The sequence below is a fragment of the Tenrec ecaudatus genome, chromosome 10, assembly GCF_050624435.1.
Source record: "Tenrec ecaudatus isolate mTenEca1 chromosome 10, mTenEca1.hap1, whole genome shotgun sequence".
In the NCBI taxonomy this organism is placed as follows: Eukaryota; Metazoa; Chordata; class Mammalia; order Afrosoricida; family Tenrecidae; genus Tenrec; species Tenrec ecaudatus.
In genome coordinates, this window is record NC_134539.1 from 84,632,251 (window position 1) to 84,649,201 (window position 16,951).

Here is a 16,951-nt window from a genome sequence, read left to right on the forward strand (position 1 = left end):
CAGTCGGACTAAAAAATTCACTTAAACTTAAAAACAAAGTCCCGATTCACCCTCACTGTCCGATGAGTCCGTACAATTGTTACACAGGATATAACTCAAAAGAGTTCTTTTCCTACAGGTTCCTACGTTGGACACCATATGTCAGGGGCAGCCAGCCCCCAACACATCATTACGGATCTGGTAGGAGCAATTGTACAGTGATGAGTAAAGATTATAGTAAAGTTATAGAGAGCGTGAGAGATAGAAGTATTGAAATAAATGGAGTCAGACACAATTCATAGTAGCATGCTCACCTCAGCCCCGCTTGGTGGTCCATGTGGAGGAAGAGAGAGAGTCTTTAATGGTCACCAAGGCTTTTATATTCTCTGGAGACATGCAAGCCCCCTAAATACAGGTGAAGACATATGTCACAGGAAGGGTTGTGCTATAGGTAGCACAGTAATGGGAGGAGGTGATCTAGGGGGATCTAGGAAGAGGAGGGTTTGGGGGTACACATGTGGGAAGATGGGCAGATCCTAGATACAGGATTGCAGCCTAATTTTGGATGTCACAGAGCCAGTTTGTCCTATTCCCTGGCTCAACTGATAGAGACCATGATGGGTGGGGTGTGAACTCCACCTACAGGAACCAAGCTAATGGTTGCAGGCCCCACCCCTGTGGTGTGGGGAGACCACAGTCTGGCAGGGAAGGCCTCAGGGAAGATGTCTGTAAGCATATGACCTCCCCCCACAAGTCTGTGTGATCATGAGGTGTCCATGGGATCAGATATCAGGCATCAAAGACCCAGAACAAAAAATTATATCGATGTGAATGAGGGGGAAGGCAGAGCAGAGACCTAAAGCACATCTGTAGACATCCCCTTACAGAAGGGTCACAAGGAAGGGAGGAACCAGTCAGGGTGCAGTATAGCACCGATGAAACATACAACTTTCCTCTAGTCCTTTAATGTTACACACACACACACACACACACAAATTGCCATGACCCCAATTCTACCTTAGAAATCAGGCTAGATACTTACCTGGCAGGGGAGATACCATGATCACGAAGGTGGTTTTCCCAGGGCGAGGCTTATCCATCCATTGCACTCCGGATGTGCTGACCCCTGCGATTTCCCCAAATGTGGGAAACTCGACTGCATAATTTGTGGTAGTGGGGGACTGTGTTCACGCTCTCCCCTGTTTAAAAAAAAAAAATCAGGCTAGACCAAAGCATGTACATGGGTACATATCAGAGCTGGAAACACAGGGAATACAGGGCAGATAAACCCCCTCAGGACCAATAATGAGAGCAGCAATACAGGAGGGTAAGGGGAAAGTGGGGTGACAAAGGGGGAACCAATCACAATGATTGATATTTAATACCCCAGGGGGCCATACAACAGAAAAATGGGTGAAGGGAGACAGTGGTCTGTGTAAGACATGAAAAAAATAATAAATTTTAAATTATCGAGGGTTCATGAGGGAGGGAGGGGGAAGGGGGAAAACTTATACTAAGGGTTCAAGTAGAAAGAAAATGTTTTCAAAAGGATGATGGCAACATATGTGCAAATGTGTTCGACACATGGATGGATGGCTTGTCATAAGAGCTGTAAGAGCCCCCAATAAAATAAATGTTTTAAAATTCTTCACTGTTGGGTCAGGTCCCAACTAGGCAGCCCTGTTTGGACTAAGCTAAAGCAGGTCCAGGCCTTGCACGTCCTTCTTTGCATATCCCAAAGGTCAGCGCCAGATAAGATAACTAGTGAAACCAGATGTCCCGGTTTGGGTTCAATGAAAGCAGCAAGGAGTCCACAAGCAATTCTTGGGGTGTCCAGACCCCATATGCTAATTTCCCTAATTGCCATACATTCCTCACCACCCCTCTAAAAACCCACAGCCCCAGCTGCTGAGCACACTTCCCTGACCTGTTGGCCTAGGTCATGGAACCTCCTGCGGGAGCTTCCCCCACCCAATAAAGCTATTTCTGTTTCTGCTGTCCTGTCAGTTATGTCTGTCTTCCTCCCTGTACCTCAGTTTCACCTTTCAGTTCACCAGCACCATAATTCTTCATCCTTCTTTTTTCAACGTCCAGTTTCACATGCACACGAGGCAATTGGAAATAACATACCTTGAGTCGGACACACTGAGTCCTCACAGCCTCCTCCTTTAAAGAGGTGTGTGCATCAGCCACCCGATGCAATAGGTCATTTGAGTTGTGTTTTTGGTTTTTTGTTGTTTTTTTTTTTCATTTGAGTTTTTCACTGCTGCTTCCAGGAGTATTGATTGTGGCTCCCAGCAAGATGAGCTCCTTGATCAGGTCAATCTTCTCTCCCTTTTGGTGAGTGGTTGCGTGCATTGCCACCCAGAGACTCCACAGAGAAGGAAGCCAAGAAAACGGAGGCAGAACGTGTAGATGGTGGGAATGAAGCGAAGGGTGTGGCCAAGAGGTGTACTGAAGCCCCTGCTCTATAACAGGCCCTGAAGGCTTCAGGTGGAGACTTGAACTTTCACAGCAGACGAAGAAGACTGGACGTGGCTCTTTCTTTTGCTCCTCCCTCTCTCCCAGTCCCTGTAGAAGGTGGTCTTGGCTTCCGGTCCTCAGTCAGGAGTAGATCTGCCTCTGCTCTCAGAAGCCTGCCCTCCCTTCAGCTGACCTGTGCTATGTACAGGGTGGTCCGAAGCCCGATGCCAAAGGAGGTCTCCTTGTCCCGCCTTCCCCGTGTCTTGCATCCCTCCTCCACCTCTGGACCCCGCCCCAGGGACACTGAGAGAGGCCGGCCAGGGTTCTTAGCACACCACTGGAAACAGCTAAAGGGAGGCCAGCAGATGAGAAGGGGAGGATTTGAGGGCAGGGGACCTCAGAGAGGCAGGAAGAAAGGGCCATAAGAGGGGAGGATTCATGGGAGGAAAGAGGTTGTCTTTCTAATTTAGGAAAAGGGGGGAGGAGCTTGTGGGCTGACGCTCCTACCATTTCTATTTCACTCCCTCCGGGACAGGCCTCTTCTGTCTTCTTTTGCTCAGATGGCTGTCTCCACCTGAAACAGCGGTTCTCAACCTGTGCGTCACAACTCCTTTGGGGGCCGAACAACCCTCTCACAGGGGTCGCCTAAGACCATCAGAAAATACCTAATTCCGATGGTTTTAGGAACCGAGACACCACTCCTCTATCTTTCTCTAGGCAGTCCTAGATATACCTGCATGAGAGTACCTGGTGTGAAGACTGTTACCCATGCTACACCATGCTTCCAGACAAATTTTCATTGATTTGTCATGAGAAATAAATATTTCACAATACATAATGACATATTGTTTTTTGATGAATCACTATGCTTTAATGATGTTTAATTTGTAACAATGAAAATACATCCTGCATATCTGATATTTACATGACTGCTCATAACAGTAGCAAAATTAGTTATGAAATAGCAACGACGGGGAGGAGGGGGGAAAGGTAGTGATGTTAACAAACCCAGGGACAAGGAAACAACAAGTGATCCAAATCGGTGGTGAGGAGGGTATAGGAGGCCTGGCAGGACGTGATCAAGGGCAATGTAACCAAGAGGAATTACTGAAGCCCAAATGAAGACTGAACATGATAGTGGGACAAGAGGAAAGCCAAAGGAAATAGAGGAAAGAGCTAGGAGGCAAAGGGCATTTATAGAGGTCTAAATAGAGGCATGTACATCTGTAAATATATACATAATATATACAAAATATATTATATAATATATATAAGGATGGGAAAATAGATCTATGTGCATATATTTATAGGTTTAGTATTAAGGTAGCAGAAGGACATGGGGTCTCCACTCAAGTACTCCCTCAATGCAAGAATACCTTCTTCTATTAAATTGGCATTGTATGATGCTCACCTTCCGGACACAACCGCTGAAGAGAAAACAGGTGAATAAGCAAATAAGAAAATAAGAAAGCTGATGGTGGCCGGCTATCAAAAGAGATAGCGTCTGGGGTCTTAAAGGCGTGAAGGTAAACAAGCGGCCATCTAGCTCAGAGCAACAAAGCCCACATCTAAGAAGCACTCCAGCCTGTGAGATCACAAAATGTCGAAGGGATCAGGTATCAGGCATCATCAGAACAAAAAATTTTATCACAGTAAATGGGCGGGGATTGTGCAGTGGAAACCCATAGCCCATTTGTAGGCCACTGGACATCCCCTTACAGAAGGGTCTCAGGGAGATGAGCCAGTCAGGGGACGATGTAGCAAAGATGAAACATACAACTTTCCTCTAGTTTCTAAATGCTTCCTCCACCTGATCCCAATTCTACCTTACAAGTCTGGCTAGACCACAGGATATACACTGATACAGACAGGAACTGGAAATACAGGGAATTCCAGGGCGGATGATCCCTTCAGGACCAGTGGTGTGAGTGGTGATGCCGGGAGGGTGGAGGGAGGGTAGGGTGGAAAGGGGGAACTGATTACAAGGATCTACATATAGCCTCCTCCTTGGGGGACAGACAACAGAAAAGTGGGTGAAAGAGATGTTGGACAGGACAAGATATGACAAAATAATAATTTATAAATTATCAAGTGTTCATGAGGGCGGGGGGAGTGGGGAGGGAGTGGAAAAAATGAGCTGATGCCAGGGCCTTAGGTGGAGAGCAAATATTTTGAGAATGATGAGGGCAATGAATGTACAAATGTGCATTACGCAGTTGATGTATGTATGGATTGTGATAAGAGTCGTATGAGCCCCTAATATGATGATTCAAAACAAAACAAAAGAGATAGCAACGAAAGTAATGTTGTGGTTTGGGGGTCACTACATGAGGAACTGTATGAAAGGGTGGCAGCATTAGGAAGGTTCAGAACCACCGACCTAAAACTTACTTTGACTGTTACTCGTTCATTTATTCAGTAGATATGTACCATGGCTACAATGTACCAGAGAGCGCGGTAAGCAGTGAACCTCACTGATGAGCGGAACCCACCTTGGAAGGTGCTCTCTGGATACTCACAGGTCCCTAGGGAGGCGGGGATCCCTTCCAGACTGAGAAAGAAATGTGTAAGTGGAGGCTTGGGCAATGCTCGATGAAAGCGTGAGGGTTGATGTCTGAGGGACCTCCAACCTCGTGCGAGCATCGGCAAGGCTTCCTTAGGTACCATCCCAGCACACATGGATCAGCAAAGAAAACAACCACCAGTCTATTGCCTTTCGGTCAATTCTGACTCCAAGCTCCCGTGTTACACAGTAGAACTGCTCTATTGGCTTTCGTTGTTGTTGTTGTTGTTTGTTTTCTGCTGTAATCTTTATGGAAGAAGGTAGGCTTTTACTCCTCCCAAGAGAGTTTGAACCACCAACCTTTAGACTAGTGGTCAAGTGAATTGTTTGCACCACTCAGAAAACATGCGCGCGCAAGCACACACACACTATGCTGATACAGGTCCCTTTCAGGGAGCCAGAAGTCCACCTCCCCCGCCAGCATCCATGTCCTTTGGGACTTCAGCTTCCTCCTTCCAAAGCTGGACCCAAGAGACTAGGAGGGAAGGGAAGGGAAGGGGAGGATTTTGTTGTCTCAGCTGACTAACTATTGCTGTACAGGGAAAGGGCAGCAGGGGGCGTGAGAGGGTCATCAAGAGATGGGGGCCAGGGGCTCTGGGGAAAGGGGTGGAGGCTGCAGAGAGGAAAGGGAAAAAGGAGGGGGACCCAGGGAGAAAGCTGCCTCTCGGTCCACTTGCTACATTCCCAGACGAATTTGTCTCTACTCCATTAAACAAGAACTGGCTTGTTCTGGTCCCAGCTGGGAAGAACAGACAGAGTCAGGAATAGCTTTGTCCTCAAAGATTATGATGAACCAGCCCTCAGCCATCAGTCTCTGGAGAAACCTTGTGCCTCTGCCCTTCCCTTGCCTCATCCTTGAGTCCCCTGGGAAATCCCTATCCTCCTTCCCTCCACCCCCTAGCACCCAGGCCTCAGCCCTCTTGGGAATGCTGGTACCCTACCCCAAAGCTCTTACCTGCCTAGGGGATCCTGCGACTCAGCTCGCAGCTCCCCCACTCAATCCTCAATAACTATTCTCCTCCAGTCTTCAGACCCCATGGGAATCTCTGTGTCCCAGCCGCCAAGCTTCTTACAAGGATCTTCCTACCAGTAACCAGGCAACAGGGTGAATCACTCACTGGACCTTCTGTCCCTTCAGTGGGGATCAGCCAGGACTGAAATGACCCCAGAATATGGAGGCTGCAGGAGCCTGGAGAGGAAGACACTCATCACAGGCCCCTTTCTGTACCCTCCCAATTGCACGTCAGGAGCCCTGGTGGTGCAGGAGATACGAATTGGGCTGCTAACCACCAGGTCAGCAGTTGGAAACCACTAGCCCCTCTGCAGGAGAAAAACAGGGCTTTCTACTCCCGTGAAGAGAAGAGTTCCCTCCTGGGAAACCCACAGGGACCTTCTGCCCTGTCCTACAGGGTCAGGGTAGCTGGGAGTCAGAGACTTGATGGCTGTGGGCTTGGAGTGACGAAAGGGACAATGTTAGATGGGTGGCAAGGGAAGCCTTTCCAAGGAGCCTGAATAATGAAGAGAAGTCTGAGCCAGTGGGGGTGGGGTGGGGGAGGGGTGAAGGGGCCAGTGGGGCGCTAAAAGCCTAGAGGCGCCTGGGTACCCACTAGGGGTTGTTTTCAGAGGCAATGTTCTGACCTCACTTCCCGGAGGACTGACTCTCCCTGGGGTTGGCTTCTTTCCTCGTGGTCAGCACACTGTGCCCCCAACCTCTTTCTCTAGCCTGGCCTAGATTCCAAGATTCCTGATTATCATCCAGATCTGTCTACACTCGCTCATTAACACTGACTTTGCCTTGACCCAGACTTTGCTGGGCCCCCACCAAGGGCACCTACGATACCTGTCTAGTGTCCCCTGCCGCTCCCACATTCCCCCCAATTTTTTTAAAAGAACTTGGCAGAATACCCTGCAGCCTCCAGGGCTGATGTGTCTACTCATTGCACTGTATCCTCTCTCTTTCTCTCTCTCTCTGTTTCTTTTCTTTCTAAGCTAACATTTGCCTGCCTGCCAACACAGTATGCCCAGCACTGTGTGAGGCAGTTCACGGGATTCTAGGAGGAATCAGACTGGGTCCCTGCCCAGGAGCACTTGGGTCTCAGAGGAGAAATAAAACCAAACCACACGCACAGCCATGAAGTCCCTTCCAACTGACAGCGACCGACAGATGAGAGGCGAACGGCCCCTGTAGATTTCCAAGGTGGCAACTCTTCACAGGACTGGAATGGCTCATCTTTCTCTAGTGGAGCGGCTGGTGGCTTTGAACTTGGGATTTCGAACTTGGGATTTCATGCCTAGTAGGTCAACGAGTAACTCCCGGGGCCACCAGAGCAGGGCTCTTTCTGATGGAGAATGAGACACATAAGATGCTCTCATGGAGTTTTCTGGGAGGTTCTGCAAGGACCTGGTTGCTAGTTCTGTCAAGGATCACCTGAAAAGACAACATTATTAGACATATGAACTTACACAAAGGACTAAAATCAATTGCAATCGAGTTGATTCCAATTCCCGGTCACAGTGAGCATCACAGAACACCAGATTATTAGAACAAAGTATTCTTGCATTGAGGGAGTACTTGAGTAGAGGCCCAATTTCATCTGCTACCTATTTATTTAACATAGAACTATGTCCCTATCATTATATATAAATATATTTACATATGTACGTGCCTGTATTTATACCTCTATAAATGTCCTTTGCCTCCTAGTTCTTTCCTCTATTTTTTTTAACTTTCCTCCTGTCCCACTATCATGTTTAGCCTTCATTCGACTTTCAGTAATTCCTCTGGGTTACAATGCCCTTGATCAAACCCCACCCTGCATGCTATGACCTCTTCAAAATTGATTTTAGATCACTTGTTGTTCCCTTGTGCCTGGGTTTGTTGGCCACCTCTCCCTCTCCCATGTCCCCCACCCTCCCTTAACCATCATTCCTGTTGTTTTCTCCTCTGGACTGTTTATCCTGCCTCTCTTATCTAGATAGACATGATAAAACACAATTCTCATACTGTGTCTCCAGTGTTGTCCCTCATAGTGTGATGGGTCAGTGGGGAAATTTAGGTTGTTTCCAACTCCTTGTGCTTGTGAATTGTGCTGCGATGAACTTTGGAGCACAGATGTCTGGCCATGATCTGTTTCTTGCCTCTTCTGGGTATATGCCAATAGGGGGATTGCTGGGTTGTATGGTAGCTCAGTTTCCATGTGTGTTAGGGATCACCAAATCGATTTCCATAATGGCTGTACATACCTACAGGTCCACCAGCAGTGGAGGAGAGTTCCTATCTCACCACAGCCCCTCCAACACTTGTTACTTTCTGATATTTTTTCTTTGCGGGTGTTAGGTGATATCTCATAGTTTTTTTCATTTGCATTTCTCTTAAACGCACGAGCTTTTAAGACCTCAGTTTCTGCTCACCAAATTAGAATGTAAAGCAGTGTCCTTGTGAACTATGCTATGTCATTGACCTTGGTGTTCTCTGAGACATGGTCCTACCCCAGGCCCAGAGATGCTTGTCCCCTCAAGGCATTTGACTAGGTCTGAGAAGTTTTGTTTTTTTGATGAAGTGTTTTATTTATTTTTGGCAGTTTCACCAACACGCAGTTCACACATCACAAATTTCAAGAGTTCAATCCCAGTCATAGGAGTTGTGCAACCTTCCCCACAATCAACTCGAGAATATTTCTTCTTCCTTGTACTCATTGTTAGCTCTCCATTGTCCACCCAGTCCCTACCTTGTCCCTTGGGCATGATTAACCTAGTTGTCTCTATAGGCTTACCTTAGTCTAGGCGTCATATTCAAAGAAATGTACAAGATCGAAGCAAAACACAAACAAAAGGCCCAACAACAATGACTGAACGAAACAGGAGAACCTCCATCAGAATCAAAGTAGGAAAAACCAAACATTGCATCCAGAGGAAAATCAGATGGCAAGGTGTCACACTGGGACTTAATCACATCTGCAATGTACTCAGTCTGGTATCCAGGCCTCTCCAGTCCCTGGTCCATAGTCAGAGGGCATCCACCTGAGCCTTAATCCGCAGGGAGAGCCTTGTGGCTGGGTTTGGGGCTTCCCCTGCCATCCATAGCTCTCTACAAACTGGGTGTTCAGAATTTAGGCTTTAATACCATTCCCTCCTCCAGGCATCAGAACAACTGAGGATGGTTCAGGACCTGGCAGTATTTCTTTCTGTTGTGCGTAGGGGTGCCATGGGTCAGAATCGACTCGATGGCACCCAACAATGAACTTCCAGGTTTGGATTTATGACTTAAAGTTCTTGGATCACATGGGCTGGCATGCTTCTTCCATGTGGACTTAGCTGAAGTCTCACTTAGGTGGCTGCTTATTTTAAGACAAGCCTTTAAGACCCCAGACATTACTTTTCTGATAGCCAGCCTCCATCTGCTTTTTTTTTCTCTTAAAAATTAAAAAAAAATCATTTTATTAGGGGCTCATCACAATCCATATATACATCAATTGTGTAAAGCACATTTGTACATTCACTGCCCTCATCATTCTCAAAATCCATCTGCTTTCTTCACCACACTTTGCTACAGCGTCCATACCTTCAGTGATCTTTCATGGGGCATGTTTGAGCAGGGCCATGTCATTAAGAACTAATTATTCTTTGATTAGGGCTACGATTTAGTGGGATCTCAAAATTCATTCATATATCTATGGCTTACATCTATCTCTGGTAGACACCATTATTATTTTGAAGGATATTGTAATTATCCCATGCCCCATATGGTAGTTCTATTGTTATTACCATTAATTTAGCTGATGATATAGAGTTTAAAATGCTGCCAAGAAAAATATATAAACACAAATAAATCTTCATAAAACCAAAAACTAAAGCCCCAAAAAGGAAAAATATATGTATAAGACTGGTTTTAAGACCAAAATACATGGATTGTTGATTTGTACACATTACCAACTTAGGTGACTGGACACTATTTGCACAAAAATGAGGTTGGATATAGGGAAAAACACTAACGTTCACTCATAAGGATAGACTAAACATTTCATAAAAAGGCGAAGGCAGTATGGAATCAGCCCACAGTTGGTAGTTTTGAGTGGCCATTTATGGGGCCTCTTCAAGGCATGCACTTGGAACCGAATCCCAATGACTTCCTCATCATGAGTCTTGGGATGGTAGTTGTCTGCTTCTTCTCACTCTAGGGCATTTCAGCCTTAAGCCCATGGAGTATTTCTTTCTTTTTTTAAAAAATTAATAATTTTATTAGAGGGCTCTTAGAAATCTTATAACAATCCATCATTCAATAGAATTAAGCACACTTGTACATTTGTTGCCATCAACATTTCCAAAGCAATTTCTTTCTACTTGAGCCCTTGGTGTCAGCTCCTCTTATTTTCCCCTCCCCCAGGCCCTCACCCTCCCACCCTCTTGAATCCTTGGTCAATTATATATTATTATTGTTATTTTGTGTTTTATACTGTCTATTGTCTCCCTTCAGCTGGGGGCTATATATTCAACCTTGTGATGGAGTCCCTCTCCCCCCACACCCCATATTCAATTCCTTCAATTTGCTACCGGTGTGTCTAAGGTAAAGTCTAGTTCACTTAGCCGGAGTTCCAAACCAAATCCTCTGATGTGGCCTATGAAGGATGTTGGGCAGAGTCTAAAGTCCAGATTGTCTATAATACATAACCAGGGTCACTAAGAGCTGAATAAAAACTAGGTCACCAAAAAACACCCAAAAAACTCACTTCCATCAAGTCTGTGCTGACTCATAGTGACTCTACAGTCATAAGTGTCCAATGAGGGACATGATACTGAGCATATATAGCTATGGGTGGTCTATATACTTAATGTTGAGCATTTTTCCACTGGCAGGTTTCCCCACTGACCAAAGCACAGTCGCCTTCTCTGAGACAGGCATGCCCTCCACCCACCATCTCTTGGCTTGGGTTTCCAGTAAGGTTCACTAATTACTCTTGTAACACTCAAATCGTTTGTTAATTTGAGGTGCCTATAGAATAAAGTTATATAGCAGGAACTGGTTGGTCTTCTTCCTCTCCCCCACATCATGGGGAATTGACCCAGTTGAGGTGAGGCCTCCCCTGTCAAAGGGGCTTTTAAGATGTACAAATAAGGCGTGGTATATGGTTCATGCGCACTAGGCAGGCACACTACCTTGTTGCTTGGGAAACTGGAATCAAAGACTAGCTGACCTGAGAACAGCAGCCTGCCTTTGTCCTGGTGGTTGTTTTTATAGTAGTTTTGTCCCTCTGTGTTTGACTACCTTCACTCAACATAATTAATTCCAGGTGCATACGTGTCACGAGGTCTTTCATGGTTACATCACTGTTTTTCAGGGCTGAATGCTATTCCATTGTGTGTAGGTATCTAGAGTTTCTTTACCCGTGCTTCTACTGATGAGTATTTGTGCCATTTCCAGCATCTTGCTATTGTGAACTGTGCTGCAATGAACACGGGAGAGCATGCGGTATTGGGATTTTGTCTCTAATGTCTTTGGGGTGCGTGCTCAGTAGGGGTACTGCTGATTTGTACGATATTCCCATTCCCAGCTGCTTTAGGTGTCGCCATCTCGCTTTCCACCATGGTTATACATACTTAGAAGCCTAGCCACAGTGTGTAAGAGTTCTAATCTCATCTATGAAGTTTTTATAACTTTGTCCCCTTGATCGCTGTTCTTCCATGAACTATTTGGTGAAAATGTTTGGTAGTGGTAGCTGAGCACGGTGCACTTTTGCTGACCTCATGGTAGAGGAAGCAGTTGATCATGGAGGCGATTTGTTGCACCTTCCATATCTTCCTACCCTCCTCTTAGTCTTGACTTTGAGGGCTAGGCTTTCCTAGTGAATAGAGACCGAGTGTCCCGCCTTGGATGGCCGTCTGCCAGCTTTGAAGATCCCAGGCCGGGTCTCTGAAGCTTTGTCCACTGGAGATCCCTCGTTGCCCAAGAAAGCTGCACCGTAGACAAACATGCCCCAAACACCTCAGATTCATTACCAAGTTTGATGGTGAATTACTTCTGAGTTACTGCACATTCAGAAGTCGTTTACTGTTGTCAATGTTTTGTGAGCCCCACCTATGCGACCTCATATGTGGCTGTGACCCACAGTTTAAGGAGCTTAGCATACAATGAATTAATAGGCAAAACAGAAGCACTCAACAGATGACTGAGTCAATGGACTGTGGCGTCCCACCAAACCATGACTCTAAAGCAGTGGTTCTCCACTTTCCTAATGCCGCGACCCTTTCATACAGTTCCTCATGTGGTGGTGGCCCCCAACCATAAAATTATTTTCATTGCTACTTCATCACTGTAATGTTGCTACTATTATGAATTGTAATGTAAATATCTGATCTGTAGGATGTATTTTCATTGTTACACATTGAACATCATTAAAGCAATAGTGATTAATCACAAAACAACATGTAATTATATATTGTGAAATATTTATTTCCAATGATAAATAAATGAAATTTGGTCTTAAAGCATGGTGTAGCATGGGTAAGAGTCTTAACATAACAACAGTCAACTACATTGCCACATTTTGGGAAAGGATGCATAAAAAACCAACTTCAGTGCGAAGGTTGAAATAGTTTATTTCTCGTCAGGTCCGCATATCTAATAGAGCAGTATGTCTCAGTTCCTGAGACCATGGGAAATATGTGTTTTCTGATGGTCTTAGGTGACCCCTGTGAAAGAGTCGTTCAACCCTCAAAGGGGTCGCGACCCCCAGGTTGAGAACCTCTGTTCTATACTAACAAACCAAAGAACCAAGTCCCTGGGGTGTTTGATTTACACAAGCAGCCTCAGTAGCATTATTTTAAAAATCTGTATGCGAGCTAAGAAGATAGGTGAATCTTTTTAAAAAGCATTTTATTGGGGGCTCTTACAGCTCTTATCACCATCCATCCATCCATGGTGTGAAGCACTTTGTACATATGTTGCCATCATCATTCTCAATGTTGCCATCATCATTCTCAAAGTATTCTCTTTCGACCTGAACCCTTGGCATCAGCTCATTTTCTCTTTTGTTCTGTTCATTGTTGCTATTGTAAACGCATCTATGACTCAACTTTTGCCAATTCAACTTTTGCAGTTGTTCAACATGACAGTAATTGCAATCCTTGGCTGTACAGCCTGACCCTCAGTGAGTGTGATTTCTTCCCACGGCCCCCCACCCCATCATTGTTAAAGTCCCACCCCCACCCCTTGCTTCTGGTACAATAAACTTTGGTTTCTATGCATTTTGCTTTTCTTGTATTTGTACAGAAATGAGGTTGTACTATGCGTGTCCCTTTGCGGATGGCTTAGTTTGCTCAGGAGCCCTGGTGGCGGTAGTAGATGGCCTTGTTGAGCCGCTAGCCGCAAAGGCAGCACCTCCAACCCAACTCAGGAGGAAAACTCGGCTTTCTGCTCCCAGAAAGAGTTCTGGCCTTGAACACCCACAAAGACAGTTCTGCTCCATTCTTTCGTGGCTCGGTGAGTCTGGATCGACTTGTTGACCGTGAGAGAGGGAGGATTTTGCTCAGCATCGTGCCTTCAAGCTCTATCCACGTTGTAGCATGCAACAAGACTTCATTTCTTCGCCTAGCTACGTAGTATCTGTTATATTTGTATATGCATGCCACATTTTGTTGATCTCGTCACCCACCGATGGGCGTTTCGGTTGGCTCCACCAGTTGGTGGTTATTCTGTACACCGCAGCAACGAACACTGGTGTACAAGTTTCTTTTTGAGTCTCTGCTTTCATGTGTTTTGGGTGTATACCTATGAGTGGAATTTCTGGGTCATATGCTAGTTCTATTTTTGGGTTTTTTGTGTGTGTGGTTTTTTTTAGGAAATGCCACACTGCTTTCCACAGCAGCTATGTCATTTTGTCTTCCCATCAGCAATGGAGAAGGGTTTTAATTCCCCCACATCTTCTTCAACGTTTCTTATTTTTTAGTTTTTTTAAAAACATTATTTTTAATCTTGGCCCCTCCTAGTGGGAGTGAAATGGTATCTCACTGTGGTTGTGATTTGTCTTTCTCAGACGGCTAATGACACTAAGCATCTTTTCACAGGCTTGGTGGTCATTTGGATGTCCTCTTGGGTGAAATGGCTATTCAAAATCCTGTACCCACTTTGGTCTTTTTGTCGTTGAGTTGTCAAAGCTTTATATCTCTTTCAGCTGTTACATTCTTGTCAGATAGGTCGTTTCCAAGGGGGTATTTTCCCAGTAGGTCTTTACACTTTTTGTTGTGGAGTCTTTTTATTTTCCCCTCCCCAAATATATTTTTTAATTGGGAAAATTAAAAGAGCAGATCGCTTTTCTATTCAAAGATGCGTACGCATTTTGTTTCTTGTCATTGCTTGCAATCCCACAAAGTAACATCGCTTATCCCACTTCCTCCCTGAGTTATCTGTTTCCCTCTCTCCTTCTTTCCTAACCCTTGTAAACTTTGTTTTGGGGTAAATGCTGTCAATTTGACCTCAAATGCGATCCTTCGATTATTCTAAGGTCATCGGGGGGGCGGTGGGGGGAGTGGGAGTGGAGTAAGAAGGGCCAACCTGTGGGCTGTACGAGGCCCCGGACATCCCCAACACTAGTGCACATCACACGCCTCCCCAAAGAGAAGCAGTTCCAACCGTCACGTAGGGGGTGAGTTTATTACATGTACACCAGGGATGAGTTCATTAAATGTTTGACCAAATACAGCAGGATAATTTTTTGAGTTGATAGTTTTGTATGGTCCATGAATCTTATAAATATCTACACAACCTTTGGAATGAAAAAGGCCCCTCCTCCTGTCCTAAGGTGTGCCTCCCCCCTCAGTATTAACATTACCCTGCCAGTCCTGCAGGAGCCCTGGCGGTGTCCTGGTGATGCTGCAATTCCAAAGATCGGCAGTTCCTCACCGACGTTCCGTGCCCATGGACAGTGACAGTCTCAGAAACTTAAAGGACACTCTCACCAGTGAGTTTGTAGTGCTATATATTGATTCAAGGAGCATGCACAAAACCAAGCCATTGGGGTGAGTTCATTTCCAGACCTGAAGGATGACTAAGGGTCAGTCTCAGGGGTCCCACTACTGTCTCTCTGGTCGTCTTTATGATTTTCAGCATTGTTCCACATTTTCCTCCCTCTCTTTCCAGGACCTTCTCATGTGAACCCTTTCAGAGCCGTTGGGAGTAGTAGCGGGATACCATCTAGTTCTTCTGTCCGCCGGGTCATGGGGACTGGGGTTCACAGGGCTCTGTAGTCCCCAGACTCAGGATTTTCTTGTGTCCACAAGGCTCTTCATTGTTCTTCCCTCTGGATAGGGAGAGAGGAATAATTGTACTTAGATGGCTGCTCATGAGCTTTTAAACGGTCGACACTCACCTGCTAACACTCATCAGAGTAGGATGTGGAACACTGTCTTTGGGGACTGTTAGGCCCGTTGACCTTGGTGCTCATTCCTCTGCGTATCTGAAGGTTTTAGGTTCCACATTTAAGTGTCATAGGATTTTCAACGGATGCGTTTCTAGAATTTCTTCCGGAGTGCTTCAGGATAAACTCTAGCATTCACCCTCCAACCCTGCCATCAGCAGCTAATAGGATTCAATTCACCACCCAGGACTCTGGTCAAATAAATCTCTTTCACCCTTAGTTTTCTCATCTGCAAAATTGGCCATTATTCTACCTATAGCGTTATTAGGAGGTGTGTTAGTCCGGGTTGACTAGAGAAACAAATTCATCGACACTCATCTGTGTGTAAGAGAGAGCTTTATATCAAAGAGCAATTGTATATTGAGAAAACATTCCAGTCCAGTCTAGATCAAGTCCCTAATGTCTATATGTCCAAAACTGGTCCATGAATTCCCTTTTAGGCTCACGCAGTCCACGTAACGACGCCAAAAGCAACAAGGTCACAGGTTGGTCGGTGGAAAGTCCTGCAGATCCAATGGCTGCCATCAGCTTGGCTTCCTGTGTAGCAGAGCCTGTCCCAGCATAAAATTGTGTACCTACCATAGGAGGATTTAATGAAATCATTTACAGTATATTGACTATGTAGCACACTCTCTCTCACTGCCATTGAGTCTTCAGAGCTGGCTGGTGGCTTTGAACTGCTAACCTTGAGGATCACCGCCTAATGCAGTACTATTACGCCCCCAGGGCTCTTAGTTATCCAATAGCATGTTCAATCAATAAAAGCGATTGTTCTTATTATTAACCTTGTGCATACTCCTTGAAACATGTACAAGCCTGATCCTGCCAGGTTTAAAAGGTGAGCACAGGCATGTGGTATGACTGGGCCCTGGGCAGGATGCCACCCCCTGTGGGTACAGGGTGAAAGGCTTGTGAGCCTTGAAGGAGCACCTGTTTCTGAGCTCTCTTCTTTCCTTGCTCTCTCTTGGTGCATTAGCTTCCTCTTTCTGGGCGATCATAAGAAAACACTATGGACAGGATGACTTGAAACAACAGAAAAATATTGCCTCGTGGTTCTGAATGCTTAGAAGCCAGAATTCAGGGGGTTTGCAGGGCCATACTCTCCCCCAAAGACTCTAGGGAAATAGCCTTTTCTTGTCTAGCTTCTAGGGGTCTCAGGCCTTCTGCTCTTTGTGGGAGCATGACTCCTCTCTGTGGGCACCTTCACATGGCTGGTTTCCTCGTACACTCAACTGCCAGCCCACCCAAGGAGCCCTGATGGGTGCTGAAAGCACTTGGTTGCTCACCAAAAGGTTGGCAGTGAGAACCCAGTGCCCTGCTTCATGGGATTAAGATGTGGCGGGCAGGTACAGTAGCTGCTGCTGCAACAATAACAGCTTTGAAAACCCTATGAAGCAGTCCCCCTCTGCCCCCTAAGGTTGTTAGGAGTAGAAATTGACTCACTAGCAACCGGTTTGGGTACCACCCATCCAGTAGTCCCAGGAAAGAAAAGGCTTGGCTCCCTGCTTCCATCTAGCCGTCTACTCCGTAATATAGA

General features: G+C 45.8%; 1 non-coding gene across 1 annotated transcript; it reads left to right on the forward strand.

The window, feature by feature from the left end:
- The first annotated feature begins 1,013 nt into the window (after window positions 1–1,013).
- LOC142460601 (U1 spliceosomal RNA) lies at window positions 1,014–1,181 on the forward strand. Its single transcript, XR_012786777.1, has one exon. It is a non-coding gene; the product is annotated as a U1 spliceosomal RNA (small nuclear RNA).
- The last annotated feature ends 15,770 nt before the right edge of the window (window positions 1,182–16,951 follow it).